Source organism: Symsagittifera roscoffensis, chromosome 4, assembly GCF_963678635.1.
Source record: "Symsagittifera roscoffensis chromosome 4, txSymRosc1.1, whole genome shotgun sequence".
Taxonomy (NCBI): domain Eukaryota; kingdom Metazoa; phylum Xenacoelomorpha; order Acoela; family Convolutidae; genus Symsagittifera; species Symsagittifera roscoffensis.
In genome coordinates, this window is record NC_087065.1 from 5,946,081 (window position 1) to 5,964,129 (window position 18,049).

The following is an 18,049-nucleotide window of genomic DNA, read 5'->3' on the forward strand; positions in this document are numbered from 1 at the left end:
AATTTCTTCGAATTTCATCCAAAAACCTCTAATCGGAACAAAACATTTCTTTGTTTTCTCAGTCTGTTGCTTTCACGGTTAAAACAAACAATAGCTTGCTTTAATTTGTGACAAAACGCCTAAATGTTCCGTTAGGAGTTGCACGCTCCTGGGTGGTCTTGAACCACAAATTTTTCGGTTAACAGCCGAACGCACTGACCGATTGCGCCACAAGATCTGAAACTACGTCTAATCTCTGTAAAATCAATCATGTAAAAAAACGGAAATTTGTGCAGGTGAATTGACATCAAAAGCAGTTTCTTTTTTCAAATGTTTCGCTTCTCATACTAGGGGTCGATTTTGAGATACTTTACTAAAATTTACTCAGTTCATTTTGCTGGAAGTGGACCAAAAGGTGAAAACTTTTTACGCAACGCATTTTCGATGTTCTGTTATGAGAAAGAAAAGAATTTTGGGCTCTTATCTTCTTCACCTTAAAACCAAACCAACTTATGTTTTTTTTTTCAATTTATGAATAGATTAAGTCCATGTATTTTTGCTTCGATATAAGTTTTTACAAACATTTAAATTCTTCGAAATTCATCCAAAAACCTCTAATCGCAACAAAACTCTTCTTTGTTTTCTCAGTCGGTTACTTTCACGGTTAAAACAAACAATAGATTGCTTTAATTTGTAACAAGACGCCTAAATGTTCCGTCAGGAAGTGCACGCTCCTGGTTGGGCTTGAATCAGCAACCTTTCGGTTAACCGCCGAACGCGCTGGCCGATTGCACCACAAGCGCTGAAAGTATGTCTAATCTCCTTGAAACCAATCATGTATAAAAATGGACATTTGTGCAGGTGAATTGACACCAAAAGCAGTTTCTTTTTCAAAATGTTTCGCTTCCCATACCAAGGGGTCAATTTTCAGATATTTTACTCAAATTTACTCAGTTCATTTTGCTGGAAGTGGGCCAAAAGGTGAAAACTTTTACGCAACGCATTTTCGATGTTCTGTTATGAGAAAGAAAAGAATTTTGGGCTCTTATCTTCTTCACCTTGAAACCAAACCAATTTATGTAGATTTTTTTTCAATTTTTGAATAGATCAAGTCCATGTTTTTTTGCTTCGTTTTTAGTTTTCACAAACATTTAATTTCTTCGAAATTCATCCAAAAACCTCTAATCGGAACAAAACTTTTCTTTGTTTTCTCAGTCTGTTACTTTCACGGTTAAAACAAACAATAGTTTGCTTTAATTTGTAACAAAACGCTTAAATGTTCCGTTAGGAGTTGCGCGCTCCTTGTTCTGCTTGAAACACCAACCTTTCGGATAACAGCCGAACGCGCTGGCCGATTGCACCACACGAGCTGAAAGTATGTCTAATCTCCTTGAAACCAATCATGTATAAAAATGGACATTTGTGCAGGTGAATTGACATCAAAAGCAGTTTCTTTTTTCAAATGTTTCGCTTCCCATACTAAGGGGTCGATTTTGAGATATTTTACTAAAATTTACTCAGTTCATTTTGCTGGAAGTGGACCAAAAGATGAAATTTTTTACGCAACGCATTTTCGATGTTCTGTTATGAGAAAGAAACGAATATTGCGCTCTTATCTTCTTCGCCTTAAAACCAAACCAATTTTATGTTGATTTTTTTTTAATTTATGAATAGATTAGGTCCATGTATTTATGCTTCGATTTAAGTTTTTACAAACATTTAATTTCTTCAAATTTCGTCCAAAAACCTCTAATCGGAACAAAACTCTTCTTTGTTTTCTCTCTGTTACTTTCACGGTTAAAACAAACAATAGCTTGCTTCAATTTGTGACGAAACGCCTAAGTGTTCCGTTAGAAGTTCCACGCTCCTGGGTGGGCTTGAACCACCAACCTTTCGGTTAACAGACGAACGCGCTAGCCGATTGCGCCACAAGAGCTGCAAGTATGTCTAATCTCCTTGAAATCAATCATGAAAGTAAATGGACACTTGTGCAGGTGAATTGACATCAAAAGCAGTTTCATTTTTCAAACATTTCGCATCCCATACTAGGGGACGATTTTGAGATACTTTACTAAAATTTACTCAATTCATTATGCTGGAAGTGGACTACAAAGTTACTTTTTTTTACCCAAGGCATTTTCGATGTTCTGTTATGAGAAAGAAAAGAATTTTGCGCTCTTATCTTCTTCACTTTGAAACCAAACGAATTTTATGTTGATTTTTTCTTCAAATTATGAATAGATTAATCCAAGTTTTTTTGCTTCGATTTTAATTTTTACAAACATTTAATTTCTTCGAATTTCATCCAAAAACCTCTAATCCGAACAAAACTCTTCTTTGTTTTCACAGTCTGTTACTTTCCCGGTTAAACGAAACAATAGCTTGCTTTATTTTGGAACAAAACGCCTGAATGTTCCGTTGGGAGTTGTACGTTCTGGGTAGGCTTGAACCTCAAACCTTTCGGTAAACAGCCGAATGCGCTAGCCGATTGCGCCACAAGAGCTGAAAGTTAGTCTAATCTCCTTAAAATCAATCATGTAAGTAAAATGACAATTGTGCAGGTGAATTGACATTAAAAACAGTTTCTTTTTTCAAATGTTTCGCTTCCCATACTAGGGGACGATTTTGAGATACTTTACTAAAATTTACTCAATTCATTATGCTGGAAGTGGACTAAAAAGTTAATATTTCTTACCCAAGGCATTTTCGATGCTCTGTTTTGAGAAAGAAATAAATATTGCGCTCTTATCTTCTTTCACTTTAAAACCAAACCAACTTTATGTAGATTTTTTCATCAATTCATGAATAGAAGAAATGTTCTATTCGATTAAGTTCGATTAAGTTCATGTTTTTTTGCTTCGATTTAAATTTTTACAAATATTTAATTTCTTTGAATTTCAACTAAAAACCTCTAACCCGAACAAAACTCTTCTTTGTTTTCACTGTCTGTTACTTTCAAGGTTAAACGAAGCAATAGCTATATTTTTTTTTTGGGACAAAACGCCTAAATGTTCCGTTGGGAGTTGCACGCTCCTGGATGGGCTTGAACCACAAACCTTTCGGTTAACAACCGAACACGCTAGCCGATTGCCCCACAAGAGCTAAAATAATGAATAGTCTCCCTGAAACGAATCATTCAAGTGAATGGACAATTGTGCAGGTGAATTGACATCAAAAGTAGTTTCTTTTTTCAAATGTTTCGCTTCCCATACTAGGGGACGAATTTGGGATACTTAACTAAAATTTACTCAGTTCATTTTGCTGGAAGTGGACCAAAAGGTGAACATTTTTTAAGCAAGGCATTTTCGATGTTCTGTTATGAGAAAGAAAAGAATTTTGGGCTCTTATCTTCTTCACCTTGAAACCAAACCAATTTATTTAGATATTCTTTCAATTTATGAATAGATCAAGTCCATGTTTTTTTGCTTCGTTTTTAGTTTTTACAAACTTTTAATTTCTTCAAATTTCATCCAAAAACCTCTAATAGCAACAAAACTCTTCTTTGTTTTCACAGTCTGTTACTTTCACGGTTGAAACAAACAAAAGCTTACTTTCTCTGGAAAAGTGCATAATTATTCCTTTCGGAGGTGCACGCTCCTGGGTGGTCTTGAACCACCAACCTTTCGGCTAACAGCCGAACGCGCTAGCCGATTGCGCCACAAGAGCAGAAAGTTTGTCTAATTTCCTTAAAATCAATCATGAAAGTAAACGTACATTTGTGCAGGTGAATTGACATCAAAAGCAGTTTCTTTTTTCAAATATTTCGCTTCCCATACTAGGGGACGATTTTAAGATACTCTACTAAAAATTATTCAATTCATTATGCTGGAAGTGGACTAAAAAATTAATATATTTTTTACCCAAGGCATTTTCGACGTTCTGTTATGAGGAAGCAAAAACATTATGATTTGCGCCCTTATCTTCTTCACCTTAAAACCAAACCAATTTTATGTAGATTTTTGCTTCAATTTATGAATAGATTAAGTCCATGTTTTTTTGCTTCGTTTTTAGTTTTTACAAACATTTAATTTCTTCAAATTTCATCCAAAAACCTCTAATAGCAACAAAACTCTTCTTTGTTTTCACTGTCTGTTACTTTCACGGTTAAAACAAACAAAAGCTTGCTTTCTTTGGAAAAATGCATAATTTTTCTTTTCGGAGTTCCCCGCTCCTGGGTAGGCTTGAACCACCAACCTTTCGGTTAACAGCCGACAGCGCTAGCCGCTTGCGCCACAAGAGCTGAAAGTTAGTCTAATCTCCTTAAAATCAACCATGAAAGTAAATTGACATTTGTGCAGGTGAAATGACATCAAAAACAGTTTCTTTTTTCAAATGTTTCGCTTTCCATACTAGGGGACAATTTTGAGATACTTTACTGAAATTTACTCAGTTCATTTTGCTGGAAGTGGACCAAAAGATGAAATTTTTTACGCAACGCATTTTCGATGTTCTGTTATGAGAAAGAAACGAATATTGCGCTCTTATCTTCTTCGCCTTAAAACCAAACCAATTTTATGTTGATTTTTTTTTTAAATTTATGAATAGATTAGGTCCATGTATTTATGCTTCGATTTAAGTTTTTACAAACATTTAATTTCTTCAAATTTCGTCCAAAAACCTCTAATCGGAACAAAACTCTTCTTTGTTTTCTCTCTGTTACTTTCACGGTTAAAACAAACAATAGCTTGCTTCAATTTGTGACGAAACGCCTAAGTGTTCCGTTAGAAGTTCCACGCTCCTGGGTGGGCTTGAACCACCAACCTTTCGGTTAACAGACGAACGCGCTAGCCGATTGCGCCACAAGAGCTGCAAGTATGTCTAATCTCCTTGAAATCAATCATGAAAGTAAATGGACACTTGTGCAGGTGAATTGACATCAAAAGCAGTTTCATTTTTCAAACATTTCGCATCCCATACTAGGGGACGATTTTGAGATACTTTACTAAAATTTACTCAATTCATTATGCTGGAAGTGGACTACAAAGTTACTTTTTTTTACCCAAGGCATTTTCGATGTTCTGTTATGAGAAAGAAAAGAATTTTGCGCTCTTATCTTCTTCACTTTGAAACCAAACGAATTTTATGTTGATTTTTTCTTCAAATTATGAATAGATTAATCCAAGTTTTTTTGCTTCGATTTTAATTTTTACAAACATTTAATTTCTTCGAATTTCATCCAAAAACCTCTAATCCGAACAAAACTCTTCTTTGTTTTCACAGTCTGTTACTATCCCGGTTAAACGAAACAATAGCTTGCTTTATTTTGGAACAAAACGCCTGAATGTTCCGTTGGGAGTTGTACGTTCTGGGTAGGCTTGAACCTCAAACCTTTCGGTAAACAGCCGAATGCGCTAGCCGATTGCGCCACAAGAGCTGAAAGTTAGTCTAATCTCCTTAAAATCAATCATGTAAGTAAAATGACAATTGTGCAGGTGAATTGACATTAAAAACAGTTTCTTTTTTCAAATGTTTCGCTTCCCATACTAGGGGACGATTTTGAGATACTTTACTAAAATTTACTCAATTCATTATGCTGGAAGTGGACTAAAAAGTTAATATTTCTTACCCAAGGCATTTTCGATGCTCTGTTTTGAGAAAGAAATAAATATTGCGCTCTTATCTTCTTTCACTTTAAAACCAAACCAACTTTATGTAGATTTTTTCATCAATTCATGAATAGAAGAAATGTTCTATTCGATTAAGTTCGATTAAGTTCATGTTTTTTTGCTTCGATTTAAATTTTTACAAATATTTAATTTCTTTGAATTTCAACTAAAAACCTCTAACCCGAACAAAACTCTTCTTTGTTTTCACTGTCTGTTACTTTCAAGGTTAAACGAAGCAATAGCTATATTTTTTTTTTGGGACAAAACGCCTAAATGTTCCGTTGGGAGTTGCACGCTCCTGGATGGGCTTGAACCACAAACCTTTCGGTTAACAACCGAACACGCTAGCCGATTGCCCCACAAGAGCTAAAATAATGAATAGTCTCCCTGAAACGAATCATTCAAGTGAATGGACAATTGTGCAGGTGAATTGACATCAAAAGTAGTTTCTTTTTTCAAATGTTTCGCTTCCCATACTAGGGGACGAATTTGGGATACTTAACTAAAATTTACTCAGTTCATTTTGCTGGAAGTGGACCAAAAGGTGAACATTTTTTAAGCAAGGCATTTTCGATGTTCTGTTATGAGAAAGAAAAGAATTTTGGGCTCTTATCTTCTTCACCTTGAAACCAAACCAATTTATTTAGATATTCTTTCAATTTATGAATAGATCAAGTCCATGTTTTTTTGCTTCGTTTTTAGTTTTTACAAACATTTAATTTCTTCAAATTTCATCCAAAAACCTCTAATAGCAACAAAACTCTTCTTTGTTTTCACAGTCTGTTACTTTCACGGTTGAAACAAACAAAAGCTTACTTTCTCTGGAAAAGTGCATAATTAATCCTTTCGGAGTTGCACGCTCCTGGGTGGTCTTGAACCACCAACCTTTCGGCTAACAGCCGAACGCGCTAGCCGATTGCGCCACAAGAGCAGAAAGTTTGTCTAATTTCCTTAAAATCAATCATGAAAGTAAACGTACATTTGTGCAGGTGAATTGACATCAAAAGCAGTTTCTTTTTTCAAATATTTCGCTTCCCATACTAGGGGACGATTTTAAGATACTCTACTAAAAATTATTCAATTCATTATGCTGGAAGTGGACTAAAAAATTAATATATTTTTTACCCAAGGCATTTTCGACGTTCTGTTATGAGGAAGCAAAAAAATTTGCGCCCTTATCTTCTTCACCTTAAAACCAAACCAATTTTATGTAGATTTTTGCTTCAATTTATGAATAGATTAAGTCCATGTTTTTTTGCTTCGTTTTTAGTTTTTACAAACATTTAATTTCTTCAAATTTCATCCAAAAACCTCTAATAGCAACAAAACTCTTCTTTGTTTTCACTGTCTGTTACTTTCACGGTTAAAACAAACAAAAGCTTGCTTTCTTTGGAAAAATGCATAATTTTTCTTTTCGGAGTGCCCCGCTCCTGGGTGGGCTTGAACCACCAACCTTTCGGTTAACAGCCGACAGCGCTAGCCGCTTGCGCCACAAGAGCTGAAAGTTAGTCTAATCTCCTTAAAATCAACCATGAAAGTAAATTGACATTTGTGCAGGTGAAATGACATCAAAAACAGTTTCTTTTTTCAAATGTTTCGCTTTCCATACTAGGGGACAATTTTGAGATACTTTACTGAAATTTACTCAATTCATTATGCTGGAAGTGGACTAAAAAGTTAAAATTTTTTACCCAAGGCATTTTCGATGTTCTGTTATGAGAAAGCGAAGAATCTTGCGCCCTTATCTTCTTCACCTTAAAACCAAACCAATTTTATGTAGATTTTTTCTTCAATTTATGAATAGATTAAGTCCATGTTTTTTTGTTTCGATTTAAATTTTTACAAACATTTAATTTCTTCGAATTTCATCTAAAAACCTCTAATCGGAAAAAACTCTTCTTTGTTTTCACTGTCAGTTACTTTCACGGTTAAAACAAACAAAAGCTTGCTTTCTTTGGAAAAATGCATAATTTTTCCTTTCGGAGTTCCACGATCCTGGGTGGGTTTGAACCACCAACCTTTCGGTAGTTAGCCGAACGCGCTAGCCGATTGCGCCACAAGAGCTGAAAGTTTGTCTAATCTCCTTGAAATGAATCATGAAAGTAAATGGACATTGCCCAGGTGAATTGACAACAAAAACAGTTTCTTTTTTCAAATGTTTCGCTTCCCATACTAGGGGACGATTTTAAGATACTCTACTAAAAATTATTCAATTCATTATGCTGGAAGTGGACTAAAAAATTAATATATTTTTTACCCAAGGCATTTTCGACGTTCTGTTATGAGGAAGCAAAAAAATTTGCGCCCTTATCTTCTTCACCTTAAAACCAAACCAATTTTATGTAGATTTTTGCTTCAATTTATGAATAGATTAAGTCCATGTTTTTTGTTTCGATTTAAATTTTTACAAACATTTAATTTCTTCGAATTTCATCTAAAAACCTTTAATCGGAAAAAAACTCTTCTTTGTTTTCACTGTCTATTACTTTCACGGTTAAAACAAACAAAAGCTTGCTTTCTTTGGAAAAATGCATAATTATTCCTTTCGGAGTTTCACGCTTCTGGGTGGGCTTGAACCACCAACCTTTCGGTTAACAGCCGAAAGCGCTAGCCGATTGCGCCACCAGAGCTGAAAATTAGTCTAATCTCCTTAAAATCAACCATGTAAGTAAATTGACATTTGTGCAGGTGAAATGACATCAAAAACAGTTTCTTTTTTCAAATGTTTCGCTTTCCATACTAGGGGACAATTTTGAGATACTTTACTGAAATTTACTCAATTCATTATGCTGGAAGTGGACTAAAAAGTTAAAATTTTTTACCCAAGGCATTTTCGATGTTCTGTTATGAGAAAGCGAAGAATCTTGCGCCCTTATCTTCTTCACCTTAAAACCAAACCAATTTTATGTAGATTTTTTCTTCAATTTATGAATAGATTAAGTCCATGTTTTTTTGTTTCGATTTAAATTTTTACAAACATTTAATTTCTTCGAATTTCATCTAAAAACCTCTAATCGGAAAAAACTCTTCTTTGTTTTCACTGTCAGTTACTTTCACGGTTAAAACAAACAAAAGCTTGCTTTCTTTGGAAAAATGCATAATTTTTCCTTTCGGAGTTCCACGATCCTGGGTGGGTTTGAACCACCAACCTTTCGGTAGTTAGCCGAACGCGCTAGCCGATTGCGCCACAAGAGCTGAAAGTTTGTCTAATCTCCTTGAAATGAATCATGAAAGTAAATGGACATTGCCCAGGTGAATTGACAACAAAAACAGTTTCTTTTTTCAAATGTTTCGCTTCCCATACTAGGGGACGATTTTAAGATACTCTACTAAAAATTATTCAATTCATTATGCTGGAAGTGGACTAAAAAATTAATATATTTTTTACCCAAGGCATTTTCGACGTTCTGTTATGAGGAAGCAAAAAAATTTGCGCCCTTATCTTCTTCACCTTAAAACCACACCAATTTTATGTAGATTTTTGCTTCAATTTATGAATAGATTAAGTCCATGTTTTTTGTTTCGATTTAAATTTTTACAAACATTTAATTTCTTCGAATTTCATCTAAAAACCTTTAATCGGAAAAAAACTCTTCTTTGTTTTCACTGTCTATTACTTTCACGGTTAAAACAAACAAAAGCTTGCTTTCTTTGGAAAAATGCATAATTATTCCTTTCGGAGTTTCACGCTTCTGGGTGGGCTTGAACCACCAACCTTTCGGTTAACAGCCGAAAGCGCTAGCCGATTGCGCCACCAGAGCTGAAAATTAGTCTAATCTCCTTAAAATCAACCATGTAAGTAAATTGACATTTGTGCAGGTGAAATGACATCAAAAACAGTTTCTTTTTTCAAATGTTTCGCTTTCCATACTAGGGGACAATTTTGAGATACTTTACTGAAATTTACTCAATTCATTATGCTGGAAGTGGACTAAAAAGTTAAAATTTTTTACCCAAGGCATTTTCGATGTTCTGTTATGAGAAAGCGAAGAATCTTGCGCACTTATCTTCTTCACCTTAAAACCAAACCAATTTTATGTAGATTTTTTCTTCAATTTATGAATAGATTAAGTCCATGTTTTTTTGTTTCGATTTAAATTTTTACAAACATTTAATTTCTTCGAATTTCATCTAAAAACCTCTAATCGGAAAAAACTCTTCTTTGTTTTCACTGTCAGTTACTTTCACGGTTAAAACAAACAAAAGCTTGCTTTCTTTGGAAAAATGCATAATTTTTCCTTTCGGAGTTCCACGATCCTGGGTGGGTTTGAACCACCAACCTTTCGGTAGTTAGCCGAACGCGCTAGCCGATTGCGCCACAAGAGCTGAAAGTTTGTCTAATCTCCTTGAAATCAATCATGAAAGTAAATGGACATTGCCCAGGTGAATTGACAACAAAAACAGTTTCTTTTTTCAAATGTTTCGCTTCCCATGCTAGGGGACGATTTTAAGATACTCTACTAAAAATTATTCAATTCATTATGCTGGAAGTGGACTAAAAAATTAATATATTTTTTACCCAAGGCATTTTCGACGTTCTGTTATGAGGAAGCAAAAAAATTTGCGCCCTTATCTTCTTCACCTTAAAACCAAACCAATTTTATGTAGATTTTTGCTTCAATTTATGAATAGATTAAGTCCATGTTTTTTTGCTTCGTTTTTAGTTTTTACAAACATTTAATTTCTTCAAATTTCATCCAAAAACCTCTAATAGCAACAAAACTCTTCTTTGTTTTCACTGTCTGTTACTTTCACGGTTAAAACAAACAAAAGCTTGCTTTCTTTGGAAAAATGCATAATTTTTCTTTTCGGAGTTCCCCGCTCCTGGGTGGGCTTGAACCACCAACCTTTCGGTTAATAGCCGACAGCGCTAGCCGCTTGCGCCACAAGAGCTGAAAGTTAGTCTAATCTCCTTAAAATCAACCATGAAAGTAAATTGACATTTGTGCAGGTGAAATGACATCAAAAACAGTTTCTTTTTTCAAATGTTTCGCTTTCCATACTAGGGGACAATTTTGAGATACTTTACTGAAATTTACTCAATTCATTATGCTGGAAGTGGACTAAAAAGTTAAAATTTTTTACCCAAGGCAGTTTCGATGTTCTGTTATGAGAAAGCGAAGAATCTTGCGCCCTTATCTTCTTCACCTTAAAACCAAACCAATTTTATGTAGATTTTTTCTTCAATTTATGAATAGATTAAGTCCATGTTTTTTTGTTTCGATTTAAAGTTTTACAAACATTTAATTTCTTCGAATTTCATCTAAAAACCTCTAATCGGAAAAAACTTCTTTGTTTTCACTGTCAGTTACTTTCACGGTTAAAACAAACAAAAGCTTGCTTTCTTTGGAAAAATGCATAATTTTTCCTTTCGGAGTTCCACGATCCTGGGTGGGTTTGAACCACCAACCTTTCGGTTGTTAGCCGAACGCGCTAGCCGATTGCGCCACAAGAGCTGAAAGTTTGTCTAATCTCCTTGAAATCAATCATGAAAGTAAATGGACATTGCCCAGGTGAATTGACAACAAAAACAGTTTCTTTTTTCAAATGTTTCGCTTCCCATACTAGGGGACGATTTTGAGATACTTTACTAAAAATTACTCAATTCAATTTTGCTGGAAGTGGACTAAAAAGGGAATATTTTTTACCCAAGGCATTTTCGATGTTCTGTTATGAGAAAGCCAAGAATTTTGCGCCCTTATCTTCTTCATCTTAAAACCAAACCAATTTTATGTTGATTTTTTCTTCAATTTATGAATAGATTAAGTCCATGTTTTTTTGCTTCGATTTAAATTTTTACAAACATTTAATTTCTTCGAATTTCATCTAAAAACCTCTAATCGGAAAAAACTCTTATTTTTTTCACTGTCAGTTACTTTCACGGTTAAAACAGACAAAAGCTTGCTTTCTTTGGAAAAATGCATAATTATTCCTTTCGGAGTTGCACGCTCATGGGTAGGCTTGAACCACCAACCTTTCGATTAACAGCCGAACTCGCTAGCCGATTGCACCACAAGAGCTGCAAATTTGCCTAATCTCCTTAAAATCAATCATGAAAGTAAATTGACATTGTGCAGGTGAATTGACATCAAAAGCAGTTTCTTTTTTCAAATGTTTCGCTTCCCATACTAGGGGACGATTTTGAGATACTTTACTAAAGTTTACTCAGTTCATTTTGTCCGAAGTGGACCAAAAGGTGAAAATTTTTTACGCAAGGCATTTTCGATGTTCTGTTATGAGAAAGAAAAGAATTTTGCGCTCTTATCTTCTTCGCCTTAAAACCAAACCAATTTTATGCTGATTTTTCCTTCAATTTATGAATAGATTAAGTCCATGTTTTTTTGCTTCGATTTAAATTTTTACAAACATTTAATTTTTTCGAATTTTATCTAAAAACCTCTAATCGGAACAAAACTCTTCTTTGCTTTCACAGTCTGTTACTTTCACGGTTGAAACAACAAAAGCTTGCTTTCTTTGGAAAAAATGCATAATTATTCCTTTCGGAGTTGCACGCTCATGGGTAGGCTTGAACCACCAACCTTTCGATTAACAGCCGAACTCGCTAGCCGATTGCACCACAAGAGCTGCAAATTTGCCTAATCTCCTTAAAATCAATCATGTAAGTAAATTGACATTTGTGCAGGTGAATTAACATCAAAAACAGTATCTTTTTTCAAATGTTTCGCTTCCCATACTAGGGGAAGATTTTGGGATACTTTACTAAAAATTGCTCAGTTCATTTTGCTGGAAGTGGACCAAAATGTGAAAATTTTTTACGCAAGGCAATTTCGATGTTCTGTTGTGAGAAAGAAAAGAATTTTGGACTCTTATCTTCTTCACTTTAAAACCAAACCAATTTTATGTTTATTTTTTTTTCAATTTATGAATAGATTAAGTCCATGTTTTTTTGCTTCGATTTAAGTTTTACAAACATTTAATTTCTTCAAATTTCATCCAAAAACCTCTAATCGCAACAAAACTCTTCTTTGTTTTCACAGTCTGTTACTTTCACGGTTGAAACAAACAAAAGCTTGCTTTCTTTGGAAAAGTGCATTTTTATTCCTTTCGGATTTGCACGCTCCTGGGTGGGATTGAACCATCAACCTTTCGGTTATCAGCCAAACGCGCTAGCCGATTGCTCCGCAAGAGCTTAAAGTTTGTGTAATCTCCTGAAAATCAATCATGAAAAAATGGACATTTGTGCAGGTGAATTGACATCAAAAGCAGTTTCTTTTTTCAAATGTTTCGCTGCCCATAATAGGGGAAGATTTTGAGATACTTTAGTAAAATTTACTCAATTCATTATGCTGGAAGTAGACTAAAAAATTAATATATTTTTTACCCAAGGCATTTTCGATGTTCTGTTATGAGAAAGCAAACAATTTTGCGCCCTTAACTTCTTCACCTTAAAACCAAACCAATTTTATGTAGACTTTTTCTTCAATTTATGAATAGATTAAGTCCATGTTTTTTTGTTTCGATTCAAACTTTTACAAACATTTAATTTCTTCGAAATTCATCTAAAAACCTCTAATCGGAACAAAACTCTTCTTTGTTTTCACTGTCTGTTACTTTCACGGTTAAAACAAACAAAAGCTTGCTTTCTTTGGAAAAATGCATAATTATTCCTTTCGGAGTTGCACGCTCCTGGGTGCGCTTGAGCCACCAACCTTTCGGTTAACAGCCGAACGCGCTAGACGATTGCGCCACAACAGCTGTAAGTTAGTCTAATCTCCCTAAAATCAACCATGAAGTAAATTGACATCTGTGCAGGTGAAATGACATCAAAAACAGTTTCTTTTTTCAAATGTTTCGCTTCCCATACTAGGGGACAATTTTGAGATGCTTTACTAAAATTTACTCAATTCATTATGCTGGAAGTGGAATAAAAAGTTAATATTTTTTACCCAAGGCATTTTCGATGTTCTGTTATGAGAAAGCGAAGAATTTTGCGCCCTTATCTTCTTCATCTTAAAACCAAACCAATTTTGAGCTGATTTTTCCTTCAATTTATGAATAGATTAAGTCCATGTTTTTTTGCTTCGATTTAAATTTTTACAAACATTTAATTTCTTCGAATTTCATCTAAAAACCTCTAATCGGAACAAAACTCTTCTTTGTTTTCACTGTCTGTTACTTTCACGGTTAAAACAAACAAAAGCTTGCTTTCTTTGGAAAAATGCATAATTATTCCTTTCGGAGTTGCACGCTCCTGGGTGGGCTTGAGCCACCAACCTTTCGGTTAACAGCCGAACGCGCTAGCCGATTGCGCCACAACAGCTGAAAGTTAATCTAATCTCCCTAAAATCAACCATGAAGTAAATTGACATCTGTGCAGGTGAAATGACATCAAAAACAGTTTCTTTTTTCAAATGTTTCGCTTCCCATACTAGAGGACGATTTTGAGATACTTTACTAAAAATTACTCAATTCAATTTTGCTGGAAGTGGACTAAAAAGGGAATATTTTTTACCCAAGGCATTTTCGATGTTCTGTTATGAGAAAGCCAAGAATTTTGCGCCCTTATCTTCTTCATCTTAAAACCAAACCAATTTTATGTTGATTTTTTCTTCAATTTATGAATAGATTAAGTCCATGTTTTTTTGCTTCGATTTATATTTTTACAAACATTTAATTTCTTCGAATTTCATCTAAAAACCTCTAATCGGAAAAAACTCTTCTTTTTTTCACTGTCAGTTACTTTCACGGTTAAAACAGACAAAAGCTTGCTTTCTTTGGAAAAATGCATAATTTTTCCTATCGGAGTTCCACGATCCTGAGTGGGCTTGAACCACCAACCTTTCGGTTGCAGAACGCCCTAGCCGATTGCGCCGCAAGAGCTGAAAGTTTGTCTAATCTCCTTGAAATCAATCATGAAAGTAAATTGTCATTGTGCAGGTGAATTGACATCAAAAGCAGTTTCTTTTTTCAAATGTTTCGCTTCCCATACTAGGGGACGATTTTGAGATACTTTACTAAAGTTTACTCAGTTCATTTTGTTCGAAGTGGACCAAAAGGTGAAAAATTTTTACGCAAGGCATTTTCGATGTTCTGGTATGAGAAAGAAAAGAATTTTGCGCTCTTATCTTCTTCGCCTTAAAACCAAACCAATTTTATGCTGATTTTTCCTTCAATTTATGAATAGATTAAGTCCATGTTTTTTTGCTTCGATTTAAATTTTTACAAACATTTAATTTCTTCGAATTTTATCTAAAAACCTCTAATCGGAACAAAACTCTTCTTTGCTTTCACAGTCTGTTACTTTCACGGTTGAAACAAACAAAAGCTTGCTTTCTTTGGAAAAAATGCATAATTATTCCTTTCGGAGTTGCACGCTCATGGGTAGGCTTGAACCACCAACCTTTCGGTTAACAGCCGAACTCGCTAGCCGATTGCACCACAAGAGCTGCAAATTTGCCTAATCTCCTTAAAATCAATCATGTAAGTAAATTGACATTTGTGCAGGTGAATTAACATCAAAAACAGTATCTTTTTTCAAATGTTTCGCTTCCCATACTAGGGGAAGATTTTGGGATACTTTACTAAAAATTGCTCAGTTCATTTTGCTGGAAGTGGACCAAAATGTGAAAATTTTTTACGCAAGGCAATTTCGATGTTCTGTTGTGAGAAAGAAAAGAATTTTGGACTCTTATCTTCTTCACTTTAAAACCAAACCAATTTTATGTTTATTTTTTTTCAATTTATGAATAGATTAAGTCCATGTTTTTTTGCTTCGATTTAAGTTTTACAAACATTTAATTTCTTCAAATTTCATCCAAAAACCTCTAATCGCAACAAAACTCTTCTTTGTTTTCACAGTCTGTTACTTTCACGGTTGAAACAAACAAAAGCTTGCTTTCTTTGGAAAAGTGCATTTATATTCCTTTCGGATTTGCACGCTCCTGGGTGGGATTGAACTATCAACCTTTCGGTTAACAGCCAAACGCGCTAGCCGATTGCTCCGCAAGAGCTTAAAGTTTGTGTAATCTCCTGAAAATCAATCATGAAAAAATGGACATTTGTGCAGGTGAATTGACATCAAAAGCAGTTTCTTTTTTCAAATGTTTCGCTGCCCATAATAGGGGAAAATTTTGAGATACTTTACTAAAATTTACTCAATTCATTATGCTGGAAGTAGACTAAAAAATTAATATATTTTTTACCCAAGGCATTTTCGATGTTCTGTTATGAGAAAGCAAACAATTTTGCGCCCTTAACTTCTTCACCTTAAAACCAAACCAATTTTATGTAGATTTTTTCTTCAATTTATGAATAGATTAAGTCCATGTTTTTTTGTTTCGATTCAAAATTTTACAAACAATTTATTTCTTCGAAATTCATCTAAAAACCTCTACTCGGAACAAAACTCTTCTTTGTTTTCACTGTCTGTTACTTTCACAGTTAAAACAAACAAAAGCTTGCTTTCTTTGGAAAAATGCATAATTATTCCTTTCGGAGTTGCACGCTTCTGGGTGGGCTTGAGCCACCAACCTTTCGGTTAACAGCCGAACGCGCTAGCCGATTGCGCCACAACAGCTGAAAGTTAGTCTAATCTCCCTAAAATCAACCATGAAGTAAATTGACATCTGTGCAGGTGAAATGACATCAAAAACAGTTTCTTTTTTCAAATGTTTCGCTTCCCATACTAGGGGACAATTTTGAGATGCTTTACTAAAATTTACTCAATTCATTATGCTGGAAGTGGAATAAAAAGTTAATATTTTTTACCCAAGGTATATTCGATGTTCTGTTATGAGAAAGCGAAGAATTTTGCGCCCTTATCTTCTTCATCTTAAAACCAAACCAATTTTGAGCTGATTTTTCCTTCAATTTATGAATAGATTAAGTCCATCTTTTTTTGCTTCGATTTAAATTTTTACAAACATTTAATTTCTTCGAAATTCATCTAAAAACCTCTAATCGGAACAAAACTCTTCTTTGTTTTCACTGTCTGTTACTTTCACGGTTAAAACAAACAAAAGCTTGCTTTCTTTGGAAAAATGCATAATTTTTCCTTTCGGAGTTCCACGCTCCTGGGTGGGCTTGAACCACCAACCTTTCGGTTAACAGCCGAACGCGCTAGCCGATTGCGCCACAAGAGCTGAATGTTTGTCTAATCTCCTGAAAATCAATCATGTAAGTAAATTGACATTTGTGCATGTGAAATGACATCAACAACAGTTTCTTTTTTCAAATGTTTCGCTTCCCATAATAGGGGAAGATTTTGAGATAATTTACTAAAATTTACTCAATTCTTTAATGCTGGAAGTGGACTAAAAAATTGATATATCTTTTACCCAAGGCATTTCCGATGTTCTGTTATGAGAAAGCAAAAAACTTTGCGCCCTTATCTTCTTCACCTTAAAACCAAACCAATTTTATGTAGATTTTTTCTTCAATTTATGAATAGATTAAGTCCATGTTTTTTGTTTCGATTTAAATTTTTACAAACATTTAATTTCTTCGAATTTCATCTAAAAACCTTTAATCGGAAAAAAACTCTTCTTTGTTTTCACTGTCTATTACTTTCACGGTTAAAACAAACAAAAGCTTGCTTTCTTTGGAAAAATGCATAATTATTCCTTTCGGAGTTTCACGCTTCTGCGTGGGCTTGAACCACCAACCTTTCGGTTAACAGCCGAAAGCGCTAGCCGATTGCGCCACCAGAGCTGAAAATTAGTCTAATCTCCTTAAAATCAACCATGTAAGTAAATTGACATTTGTGCAGGTGAAATGACATCAAAAACAGTTTCTTTTTTCAAATGTTTCGCTTCCCATACTAGGGGACAATTTTGAGATACTTTACTAAATTTTACTCAATTCATTATGCTGGAAGTGGAATAAAAAGTTAATATTTTTTACCCAAGGCATTTTCGATGTTCTGTTATGAGAAAGCGAAAAATTTTGCGCCCTTATCTTCTTCATCTTAAAACCAAACCAATTTTATGTTGATTTTTCTTTCAATTTATGAATAGATTAAGTCCATGTTTTGTTCTTCGATTTAAATTTTTACAAACATTTAATTTCTTCGAATTTCATCTAAAAACCTCTAATCGGAACAAAACTCTTCTTTGTTTTCACTGTCTGTTACTTTCACGGTTAAAACAAACAAAAGCTCGCTTTCTTTGGAAAAATGCATAATTTTTCCTTTCGGATTTCCACGCTCCTGGGTGGGCTTGAACCACCAACCTTTCGGTTAACAGCCGAACGCGCTAGCCGATTGCGCCACAAAAGCTGAAAGTTTGTCTAATCTCCTGAAAATCAATCATGTAAGTAAATTGACATTTGTGCAGGTGAATTAACATCAAAAACAGTATCTTTTTTCAAATGTTTCGCTTCCCATACTAGGGGAAGATTTTGGGATACTTTACTAAAAATTGCTCAGTTCATTTTGCTGGAAGTGGACCAAAATGTGAAAAATTTTTACGCAAGGCAATTTCGATGTTCTGTTGTGAGAAAGAAAA

The 18,049-nt window shown here is 34.4% G+C and overlaps 1 protein-coding gene and 11 non-coding genes across 12 annotated transcripts in view; all 12 read right to left on the reverse strand.

Annotated features, from left to right (window-relative positions):
• LOC134844216 (uncharacterized protein F21D5.5-like) overlaps positions 1-18,049 on the reverse strand; it is a 190,112-nt gene that overhangs the window by 66,566 nt on the left and 105,497 nt on the right. The gene's annotated exons all lie outside the window — the stretch shown is intronic.
• On the reverse strand, positions 1,842-1,915 carry Trnan-guu (transfer RNA asparagine (anticodon GUU)). The gene has a single exon. It is a non-coding gene; the product is annotated as a tRNA-Asn (tRNA).
• Positions 3,572-3,645, reverse strand: Trnan-guu (transfer RNA asparagine (anticodon GUU)). Its single transcript has one exon. It is a non-coding gene; the product is annotated as a tRNA-Asn (tRNA).
• On the reverse strand, positions 4,713-4,786 carry Trnan-guu (transfer RNA asparagine (anticodon GUU)). The gene has a single exon. It is a non-coding gene; the product is annotated as a tRNA-Asn (tRNA).
• Trnan-guu (transfer RNA asparagine (anticodon GUU)) lies at positions 6,443-6,516 on the reverse strand. Its single transcript has one exon. It is a non-coding gene; the product is annotated as a tRNA-Asn (tRNA).
• On the reverse strand, positions 7,576-7,649 carry Trnav-aac (transfer RNA valine (anticodon AAC)). Its single transcript has one exon. It is a non-coding gene; the product is annotated as a tRNA-Val (tRNA).
• On the reverse strand, positions 8,707-8,780 carry Trnav-aac (transfer RNA valine (anticodon AAC)). Its single transcript has one exon. It is a non-coding gene; the product is annotated as a tRNA-Val (tRNA).
• On the reverse strand, positions 9,838-9,911 carry Trnav-aac (transfer RNA valine (anticodon AAC)). Its single transcript has one exon. It is a non-coding gene; the product is annotated as a tRNA-Val (tRNA).
• Trnan-auu (transfer RNA asparagine (anticodon AUU)) lies at positions 10,405-10,478 on the reverse strand. The gene has a single exon. It is a non-coding gene; the product is annotated as a tRNA-Asn (tRNA).
• Trnav-aac (transfer RNA valine (anticodon AAC)) lies at positions 10,968-11,041 on the reverse strand. Its single transcript has one exon. It is a non-coding gene; the product is annotated as a tRNA-Val (tRNA).
• On the reverse strand, positions 16,614-16,687 carry Trnan-guu (transfer RNA asparagine (anticodon GUU)). The gene has a single exon. It is a non-coding gene; the product is annotated as a tRNA-Asn (tRNA).
• On the reverse strand, positions 17,747-17,820 carry Trnan-guu (transfer RNA asparagine (anticodon GUU)). Its single transcript has one exon. It is a non-coding gene; the product is annotated as a tRNA-Asn (tRNA).